This window comes from Telmatherina bonti (genome assembly GCF_933228915.1).
Source record: "Telmatherina bonti genome assembly, chromosome: 14".
Classification (NCBI taxonomy): Eukaryota; Metazoa; Chordata; class Actinopteri; order Atheriniformes; family Telmatherinidae; genus Telmatherina; species Telmatherina bonti.
The window spans coordinates 36,868,591-36,879,034 of NC_136612.1; the positions used below are offsets into that span (position 1 = coordinate 36,868,591).

The 10,444-nt window shown below is 43.1% G+C and overlaps 1 protein-coding gene across 1 annotated transcript in view; it reads right to left on the minus strand.

Annotated features, from left to right (window-relative positions):
* The window catches only part of LOC306765528 (uncharacterized protein), a 9,358-nt gene extending 5,854 nt beyond the window's left edge, over positions 1-3,504 (minus strand). Inside the window, exon 1 of the mRNA XM_079253010.1 lies at positions 3,487-3,504. The gene's annotated coding sequence lies outside the window, so the exon portion shown is untranslated. The remainder of the gene's footprint in view (positions 1-3,486) is intronic.
* Positions 3,505-10,444: the final 6,940 nt, after the last annotated feature.

Genomic DNA, 10,444 nt, shown 5'->3' on the forward strand with positions numbered 1-10,444 from the left:
ATATATATATATATATATATATATATATATATATATGTATACATATATGTATACATATATATATATATATACATATATGTATACATATATATATATATATACATATATATATATATACATATATATACATATATATATATATATATATATATATATATATATATATATATATATATATATATATATATATATATACATATATATATATATATATATATACACACGAAACACACAGTTTCCGCCTAAAAGATACCAGAAAGGACATGTTAGATGGTAATAAATGATAAATCCCTGAAAGATTTTTTTTTTTTTTGTTTGTTTTTGTTTTGTTTTACATTTGTTTATATGGACAAATAAAGACATAATTTAAAAATGAGACTTTTCTTACCGCAGTTTTATAGTTCAGGCCTTAAACGGTTAATTAATATTTAAAATTAATTTTTTTTTCAGAAAAGTCCCCCAAATACACAGATATTTATCATAAAATAATAATAATAATAATAATAATAATAAAATCTAAACCAATAAAACACTAAATGCAGCCACTTCTTTTACTAAAAGGCTTTGAGATTATATTAAGTGATACAAGATATAAAATAAACTGATCTGAGATTTTAATCAGATTTAGAAACCAAAACTAAAACTGCTGACGAGGTGATGCAAAAACCGAGACAGAGTAAAAACTAAAATAAAGACAATAAACTTAGAAGAACTGACAGTAAACCAGCAGTAGGTACAAAAAATTCTAAACAAAAAGTGAATATATGTAAAAACGAAACAAACAAAAAAAAGGGTAAAGGAAAGAAAATAACTGGAATGGAACTGGTTAAAAATGGGCTGGAACTGATAAAAACCAGAAAAATCTTCCAGCCGATCCAGAGCTCTGCTTCAGGAATACCAGAATCAAAGTCTGGTTGAGGTTTCTGAACAATGAAACGCTTCAGAGACAGAAAAACATCTGGAGACCAAAACAAACATCTGCAGCCAGAGAACTGCAGTTCCTAAATCTGACCACCAGGGGTCGGTAATCACACAAATACTAGAACCTTCCTCAGAGACGTCCAGGCCTGTTTGACTCCATCACAGGTGGGGATGTGAATGAAACCGATGATATGCTCCGTCAGCAGCGAGCAGAGAAGAAAAAAGAAGTCATGTTGTTGGACCGGGACCGAGGCTTGGACCTGGGACCGGACTTGGTCCTGAATCAGATTATGGACCTGTAGTCTGTTGTTTTTCAATGGGTGTCTTTGTTCTGTTTCTTCATGCAATGATGAGACTAAGAGGGGTTCAATCCATCCATCCATCCATCCATCTTATTCTATTCTAGTCATTTGGCTGATGCCTTTTTCCAAAGCGACTTACATACACACTCATACCCCAATAGGCACATCTGGGGGCAACTTGGGGTTTTAGTGTCTTCCCCGAGGACACTTTGGTACATAGTTAGGGGAAGCCTGGAATTGATCTCCCAATTTGGAAGACGACGGCTCTTCCTGCTGAGATACAGCCACCCCTCCTTCCGTCCTTCCCTCCCTCCCTCCATCCATCCATTCGTCCGTCCGTCCATCGAAGCCCAGACTTCTCTCTCCCTGGCCACTCCTCCCAGCTCCCTCGGATAATTATCGAGGTGTTTCCAGGCCATCTGAGAGACATAAGCCTCGTTTCCACCGATGGGTCTTGGTTGGAGGTCGGGACAGGACGTTTAGGATGTGAATATGGTCTAAAAGCTGTAATCTTACTGCGTTCTCACAGCCAACCATAACTTTACCAGAGAGGTGGAGTATCAGCCGATTAGCTTCAGTTGTCTCAGCTGAGTAATAGCATGGTGCTTTCGCAACATGACAACTGGCATAAAGTTCAATTAAAACACAACTAAGAAAAAAAGAAAAATGGTGATCATCCAACAGTTTGAGTTCTTTCTTCTTCCTCCTCGGCGTGCTTCGTGATTCCATTTTTAATGGAGGTTTAAGAAGCAAAAACAAAATCCTAAAGTTCCTGGTTTGAGAGTAATTTTTTAACCAATCAACTAATTGCAGTGTGTAAGTCTCCACCCTTACAGGATGGATCAGTTAGATTGGTATCCCAGCTGAAGGGTAATACAAAAGCAGGACGGGTCGGATATTAGAATGTCAGTCCCAGTTTTCATGTGTGAAAATGTGAAAAAATGTGTCCTTCCCAGTCGGTGAAAACAGGTCCATTATTGCCCCAGTGTCTCCAGTGTCTCCTCCCAGAGAGACGTGTCCAGAACACCTCACCAGGGAGATGTCCAGGAGGCATCCTGACCAGATGTCTGATCCAGCTGATCTGGTTCCTCCTGGATGTGGAGGATCTCCGATCTCTCGGACCTATACTCTGATCTCCTCCTGGATGACTGAGCTTCTGTTACTAACGGAAAGTCCAGACATGTGTGATTCAGTTCTGCTTTCTTACCTCCACAAAGGAGGTTGTTTTTACCAGCATCTATCTGTTCGTCTGTTTGTGTTCAAGATAACTTAAAAAGTTATGGACGGATCTTTATCAAATTTTCAGGAATTATTGGAAATGTGAAAATGAGGAACCGATTTAATTTTGGTGGTGATCCGAATCACTGTTTGCATCCAGAAACTTTTTAAAGGAATCTTTAATATTGTGCTCGGCGAGGTTTGCGCTCTCAGAGTGCTTTTCTAGTTTATACAGCAAATTCAGAACAGATTCATGAAGAGAAAATTTCTCAGTTTATGTTCCCTCTTCCACTCTGTTCTTACTGGTATCTCTGTTTCAACATGCCCAGCGTAATGTGTGAGCTCTGGTCGTGTTATCGGAATTTACAAAGCAACATGGCTCATCTGGGGCAACCTGACCCCAGGAAAGGATTTGATATGGACAATGATGATGTGTAAAAACCACACCTCAAGTTATAACAAGGATAGGGACACTTTCTATCACCTTCCCGGAGTCAGGCTTTCCAAAGACTCTGGTTTAAAGAATCTCTCTGACCTTCAGAACTCTGCCAGATGTGTTTTCCTCCCGGTTACAACCTTCTTTATTCACCTGTTTATTTACTTGTCTTATTCTAAGAAACCTTGTTAACTCATCCAGACCGGCAATTTTTACCACAACAATCATCTTAATACATAATCAATTCAATCCAATTCACTGCAATCCAATTAAAACAAACCCACATTCGTTCAAATTATGAGCTGTTTTAACAAGCAAATTCATGAAAAATAAAGTCCATCTAGAGGTGCATTAACTCCTGGATAGAGGGTGATTCTGGAACCACCTTCGTTTGGTTCGGTTTGCTTTCACACTGCAGCCACGCAGCCAGGCAGTCACACAACCATGCAGTAAGTATGTCTGCTCACTAGAGCAACATTTACCTGAAATAACAACTGACCAAGAAGAAAGAACAATAAAATCCAGGTCATTGAATGGCCAGGACTAAAATTCACTCGTTCATGACATGTAAACAAAGGAAAAACAACAAGAAACTGGTTTTTGGATTACCTGAACCTCGTTGTCGAGGACTGGACTGAGGGAACCTGCATTAAACACAAGAAAACTGAGCAATACCACCATCACGGGGGTAGTGTTACGTTGTATAGCTGATATACAACCAGTAAATGGAACAAACCAGAGAAGAAGAAGAGAAACATGAAGAAGATGACACAAAAAGAACCAAATAAAAAGCAACCAAAGGAGTTGAGAAGAAGAACAGTAAAAAGCCATGTGGTTTTCTTCTTCTTCTGGTGGTTTTGGATGGTTTTAGCGAACTTTATAGCCGTGCATTCCTTCTACCAACTCATCACTGCCCACTAGTGGATGAGCTGACTTACTGGCGACACATGACGACATATGAAGCGGACATCCTGATTATGTACGTAGGCGAGCTAAACTCACAGTGGACTCGGTAACAGGAAATTACCCACAGAAAAACAATCTTTGATCAAAATGCTTTGCCAATGAACGGTGATCAATTAAAGAAGCAGTTTTATTGTGTAAATATATTTTAATCTCAATGTCACATTTGTTCTTTAGTTCTGTATTATTTTATTGTGTTGTTTTCTTTCTTCACCTGCCGAGGGACTGTGGACAATAACTAGCTTGTTTGCTATAATCTGACACGGTTACGTCTCTTACTATGGATGTTCATTAATACCTATCAAATGTACTAATCAATCAACAACCAATCAATGAAAAGACTCTTCTCCTTGCTGCATGAACAGAACAGAAATGAGACTGGAAGAAACAATCAGATTTGTTTTATGTATGAGCTTACAATGAGGAGAAGAAAGCTGCAAACAGTCCTCCTACACACACACACACACACACACACACACACACACACACACACACACACACACACACACACACACACACACTCCCCTCCCCTCCTCTCATTTCTTGCAGTGAAGCAGACGGAGCTGCTGCAGCGACTCTGCATCATCAGAAATCAAACCAGCGAACAGAGACTCCATCCTTATTTCTGTTCGTCCAACCTCCAAGACACACTTCCTTCCTCCATCACATTTATTCCCATTTTTCCTGCTGCTCCGTCTCACATCCCGGACCTGGATAGGACCTCCTGGACCCCCTGCAGAGACACCATGAACCTCACCCTGCTGCTGACAGTGGACTGAGACCAGGTGAGCTCCTCATGCTGGAAACCATTGTGTGTGTGTGTGTGTGTGTGTGTGTGTGTGTGTGTGTGTGTGTGTGTGTGTGTGTGTGTGTGTGTGTGTGTGTGTGTGTGTGTAAAACGTGGTGGGTGTGTCGGCTGCGCCACGCTTCCATCCTGCCTTTTGTCTGCCTTGGATGCTGCTGGATGCGGTGCATTTGTGGATCCAGAGATCCTGACGTGCCGCCGGGGTTCGTATTTTCTGTCAGGTTTTTCTAGAAAAGCCGGTTCAGTGGGATCCCTTCCAGTGGGAACAAGAAGGGAATGTGGTGCTGATTGTTCATTAAAATGACATTACTGGGCAGGTGCATTTGTGGATCCAGAGATCCTGACGTGCCGCCGGGGTTCGTATTTTCTGTCAGGTTTTTCTAGAAAAGCCGGTTCAGTGGGATCCCTTCCAGTGGGAACAAGAAGGGAATGTGGTGCTGATTGTTCATTAAAATGACATTACTGGGCAGGAAAAAACATTTTTATCTGTTTTAATGTCTGAACTTTCAGCACTCTGAAAGAAACTGACAAATAAACGCTGATGTGAGTCATATTCTTCAGAACAAGGACATTTTTATGTGTTAAAATCATGAAAATGACTCATGTCATGTCAATGTCAAATTGGATCAAACAGCTTGAACTGGTTTTATTCAGGTGTTGACCAGGTTTAACCGTAGTTAGGTGAAGCTGCAGCAACATTTCAGATATCAGGAGGACCCACAAACGAGCAAAACGCTGGTCTGGTTACAGGTCCAAGACCAGAACTGGACATCTCTGGGTTGGAGGGGTGGGTGGTGGATGAAGCAGGGTGTGATCCAGTCCCAACTCCACCAGTTAGACTGGGAAAGTTCTTGCTTTTCAACGTGCACTCGGAATGTCACTTCTAACTTCCTGAATGGAATACTTCAGGTAATAAAACCCTGAGTCCGTTTAAATGAGCATCATAATCAGATATCTGTGAGTAATCAGATTACTGGACTGATCTGATATGACGCGTAAACGTGCACTTCATGAATACATTGTCTGAAATATTGTTATCTACATCCAGCTGGCCACTGTTGCAGTTATTTCAGAATACATACAGGCAGAGTGATGTCACTTCCTGTCATTCTCCAAACATTCAGTAATTGTTTGAGCATGGGAGCACGCAAGGTGATAGTGTTAGCTGTTAATGTCCTCAGTCCTCAGCCTTAGCATTAGCTGCTAATGTAAGAGCCCATGGTCTAACTGTTAACATCTAAGGCAATATCCCGTGGTGTTAGCGTTAACTCCTACTGTAAGAACCCACAGTCTTAGCATTAGCTGCTAATGTAAGAACTCACAGTCTTAGCATTAGCTGCTAATGTAAGAACTCACAGTCTGAGCATTAACTGCTAATGTAAGAACCCACTGTCTTAGCATTAGCTGCTAATGTAAGAACCCACTGTCTTAGCATAAACTGGTAATGTAAGAGCCTTCAGTGTTAGCATTAGCTGCTAATGTAAGAGCCCATGGTCTTACTGTTAACATCTGAGGTAATATCCCGTGGTGTTAGCGTTAACTCTTATTGTAAGATCCCACAGTCTTAGCATTAGCTGCTAATGTAAGAACTCAGTCATAGCATTAACTGCTAATGTAAGAACTCACAGTCTTAGCATTAACTGGCAATGTAAGAAACCACAGTCTAAGCATTAACTGTTAATGTAAGAACTCACAGTCTTAGCATTAGCTGCTAATGTAAGAACCCACAGTCTAAGCATTAACTGTTAATGTAAGAATTCACAGTCTAAGCATTAGCTGCTAATGTAAGAACTCACAGTCTTAGCTTTAGCTGCTAATGTAAGAACCCACTGTCTTAGCATAAACTGGTAATGTAAGAGCCTTCAGTGTTAGCATTAGCTGCTAATGTAAGAGCCCATGGTCTTACTGTTAACATCTGAGGTAATATCCCGTGGTGTTAGCGTTAACTCTATTGTAAGAACCCACAGTCTTAGCATTAGCTGCTAAAGTAAGAACTCACAGTCATAGCATTAACTGCTAACGTAAGAACTCACAGTCTTAGCATTAACTGGCAATGTAAGAAACCACAGTCTAAGCATTAGCTGTTAATGTAAGAACCCACAGTCTTAGCATTAGCTGATAATGGAAGAGCTCACAGTCTTAGCATTGGCTGCTAATGTAAGAGCCCACAGTCTTAGCATTAACTGGTAATCTAAGAGCTTTCATTGTTAGCATTAGCTGCAAATGTAAGGACTCACAGTCTTAGCATTAGCTGCTGATGTAAGAACCCACAGTGTTAGCATTAGGTGCTAATGTAAGAACCCATGGTCTTGGTGTTAACTTCTAAGGCAAGATCCCGTGGTGTCAGCGTTAGCTGTTGATGAGCGAGCCAGAGATTTTATTCCTGTGTAGCGTTAATAATTCAACACTAAACAGGAATAATTTCTATGTGTTTGTTAATCAGCTGTAACATTAGTGGGATTTATGTATTCTGAGCACAAATAAACAAAATATTCAGACTAACCTGGAATTCTGACAAACGTCATTAAAAAGGTTACAGGAGGTCTCCGTTGGTTTTTACATCTGTTGCAGGGGCAGAAAAAATCACAATATAAATGTTTTTATAAGGTCAGTCTGACAAAATATTTCCTGTCAGAAAATAAAACAAATGTAAATATCAGTTTATTAAAAGTTACATCCCAAAAAACCCCAATTACTTTGAAATGAACATCAACAGACAGATATCAGCCAGAAATCAGCAAAGTAAAAAATAACAAAAACACTTTATTATCATATTACCGAAGCATATACAAGCCGATGCAACACATCAAACGTGTGTTTTTCCCCCAAATACATCGTTCATTTTCACCATGGACAATGCGGACAAATCCCTGTAATACTGCTGAAGAAAGTTGTCGCTGTTAGAGGCGGAGTTTGCTGCTCGGCAGTGGCGTTGGCCGTTTAACAGCAGCACTTTCTTGTTGATAAAACGTCATTTTCGCCGCTGGAGAAACGCCAAATGCAGCAGCATTTCCCCTTACAGGAACGTTTGCTGTGTTTGGATCTCGGCATGTCGCTCTGCAACTGCTTTAAAAGTGTGGAGAAGATGTAAGGAGCTGTATGATTGGCTGAAAGCAAACACACCTGGTTAACTGATGAATATGTCAATCAGAATCGTAAACTTGATTGACAGGCCTATAAACCAATGGTGACATTTGTTGACCTGCGACGTCAGGGGATTCTTTAAATCCACTGCACAGATTTCTCTCACAAATGCAGAGATGTTCACAGATGAGAAGCAGGTTGGACGTTCAGCGGTTTCTATTATCTGTGAATATGTAGTACAAGATTACATCCGTGAACCAGTGAGTGTGTATTTCCCAGTCCTGAGACTGACCTGGCCTCATACCTAAAGCCTCGGTTTGTCCGATCCAGATGTCTTCCATGTGGACCAGGCAGCAGTTCAGCGTCTGCAGGCTGGTTTACTGAGTCCTCCTTCTTTTAAGACTTCATGGATGAAGAGCTGGATGGAGGAGGAGCTGGATGAGCTCGGAGAAGCTTTGTTCACGGCAGTGTGTGCCGCTACAACTGGTTTTAAGCTGCAGTGCAGGAAGACGGTGGTTGAGAGCGGCGCTGCAGTGTGGGGTCCTCGGGGAGGGATGATACCGCTGATCAATCACCTGCTGGCAGCTCATTACAATACTCAGCTTGTAAGAGCTGCGACGGAGCTTTCTCCAGATCTGCAGCTCCCATCGATCCGAGGTCTTTATGAAACCGCTGCAGATCAAACGAAGCTTCACAAAGCGAGACAAATAAATCTGCTGCTTGCATAACCCGCACATTTATCCACAATTACGCGTTTTATGTGTTTAAGCAGAGATTTAAGATGAATTTAGTCACATAAAAATGCAGTTTTCTGTGATTAAGTTTGACATGTGGACTGCAGCAGACCAGTTCTCCTGTTCCCCCATCAGGATGTGGTCCAGCGTGGTCCTGCTGGACCAGTTCTCCTGTTCCACCATCAGGATGTGGTCCAGCGTGGTCCTGCTGGACCAGTTCTCCTGTTCCACCATCAGGATGTGGTTCAGCATGGTCCTGCTGGACCAGTTCTCCTGTTCCCCCATCAGGATGTGGTTCAGCATGGTCCTGCTGGACCAGTTCTCCTGTTCCCCCATCAGGATGTGGTCCAGCATGGTCCTGCTGGACCAGTTCTCCTGTTCCACCATCAGGATGTGGTCCAGCGTGGTCCTGCTGGACCAGTTCTCCTGTTCCACCATCAGGATGTGGTTCAGCGTGGTCCTGCTGGACCAGTTCTCCTGTTCCCCCATCAGGATGTGGTTCAGCGTGGTCCTGCTGGACCAGTTCTCCTGTTCCCCCATCAGGATGTGGTTCAGCGTGGTCCTGCTGGACCAGTTCTCCTGTTCCCCCATCAGGATGTGGTCCAGCGTGGTCCTGCTGGACCAGTTCTCCTGTTCCCCCATCAGGATGTGGTTCAGTGTGGTCCTGCTGGACCAGTTCTCCTGTTCCCCCATCAGGATGTGGTCCAGCATGGTCCTGCTGGACCAGTTCTCCTGTTCCCCCATCAGGATGTGGTCCAGCATGGTCCTGCTGGACCAGTTCTCCTGTTCCCCCATCAGGATGTGGTCCAGCATGGTCCTGCTGGACCAGTTCTCCTGTTCCCCCATCAGGATGTGGTCCAGCATGGTCCTGCTGGACCAGTTCTCCTGTTCCACCATCAGGATGTGGTCCAGCGTGGTCCTGCAGGACCAGTTCTCCTGTTCCACCATCAGGATGTGGTCCAGCATGGTCCTGCTGGACCAGTTCTCCTGTTCCCCCATCAGGATGTGGTTCAGTGTGGTCCTGCTGGACCAGTTCTCCTGTTCCCCCATCAGGATGTGGTCCAGCATGGTCCTGCTGGACCAGTTCTCCTGTTCCACCATCAGGATGTGGTCCAGCGTGGTCCTGCAGGACCAGTTCTCCTGTTCCACCATCAGGATGTGGTCCAGCATGGTGGAAGGTCTTCCCTGAAAGAGACGTTGTCTGGATGGGAGCAGATGTTTCAGCATTGATGGAGCTTCCCAGATGTGGAAGCTGCCCACGCCATCGGCACTAATGCAACCCCATCCCATCAGAGATGCAGGCTGATAACAAGCTGGATGCTCCCTCTCCTCTTTAGTCTGCAGGACACGCCGTCCATGCTGTCCACAAACTATTCCACATCTTCATCCAGGCTTTGGTCCAGAGAAGACGTACAGACTTCACTTTCAACTGCCTGAAGTTTCTGTTCGGTCATGAGCTTTTCTTTCCCAACCAGAAATAAATGCAGAGCTCCTGGAGGTCACCAGCATACAGAGATTCCTTCTGATTATTGCCAGATGGTATTCTACTCTGTAGATGGTCGAATCTTCTCAGGTTTTAGTTTCTGACTAACGCCAAACTGAAACAAGTGCAGGTTTGACGCTCGTGAACTCGACTGGCGTCTCCTTCGTTATTAATTCAGTTTGGTTTCTGTTAATCTGAACACAGTCTGACAACTGAAAGTTGCTTTTCAGTCGCTGACGGATCCCCATTCGGCCGCGACGGAGGAGGAAACCTGCGTCACGGCCACTGGGAATTAGACCATCCAGCTTCAACAAGAACCAGCCGTTTAGCAGAAACCGATTTTCTTCTTCTCTTCCTGTGAAAAAGTTCAGAAGGATGAGAAAAGTCCTCCCAGCAGGATCTGCTGCTCTGTACGGAGTCCCGAAACGGACAAAATAAAAAATAAAAGCAGAAAAAAGGCATCATTTAAACGAACGATGCATTGTAGCGCCTCTCCGT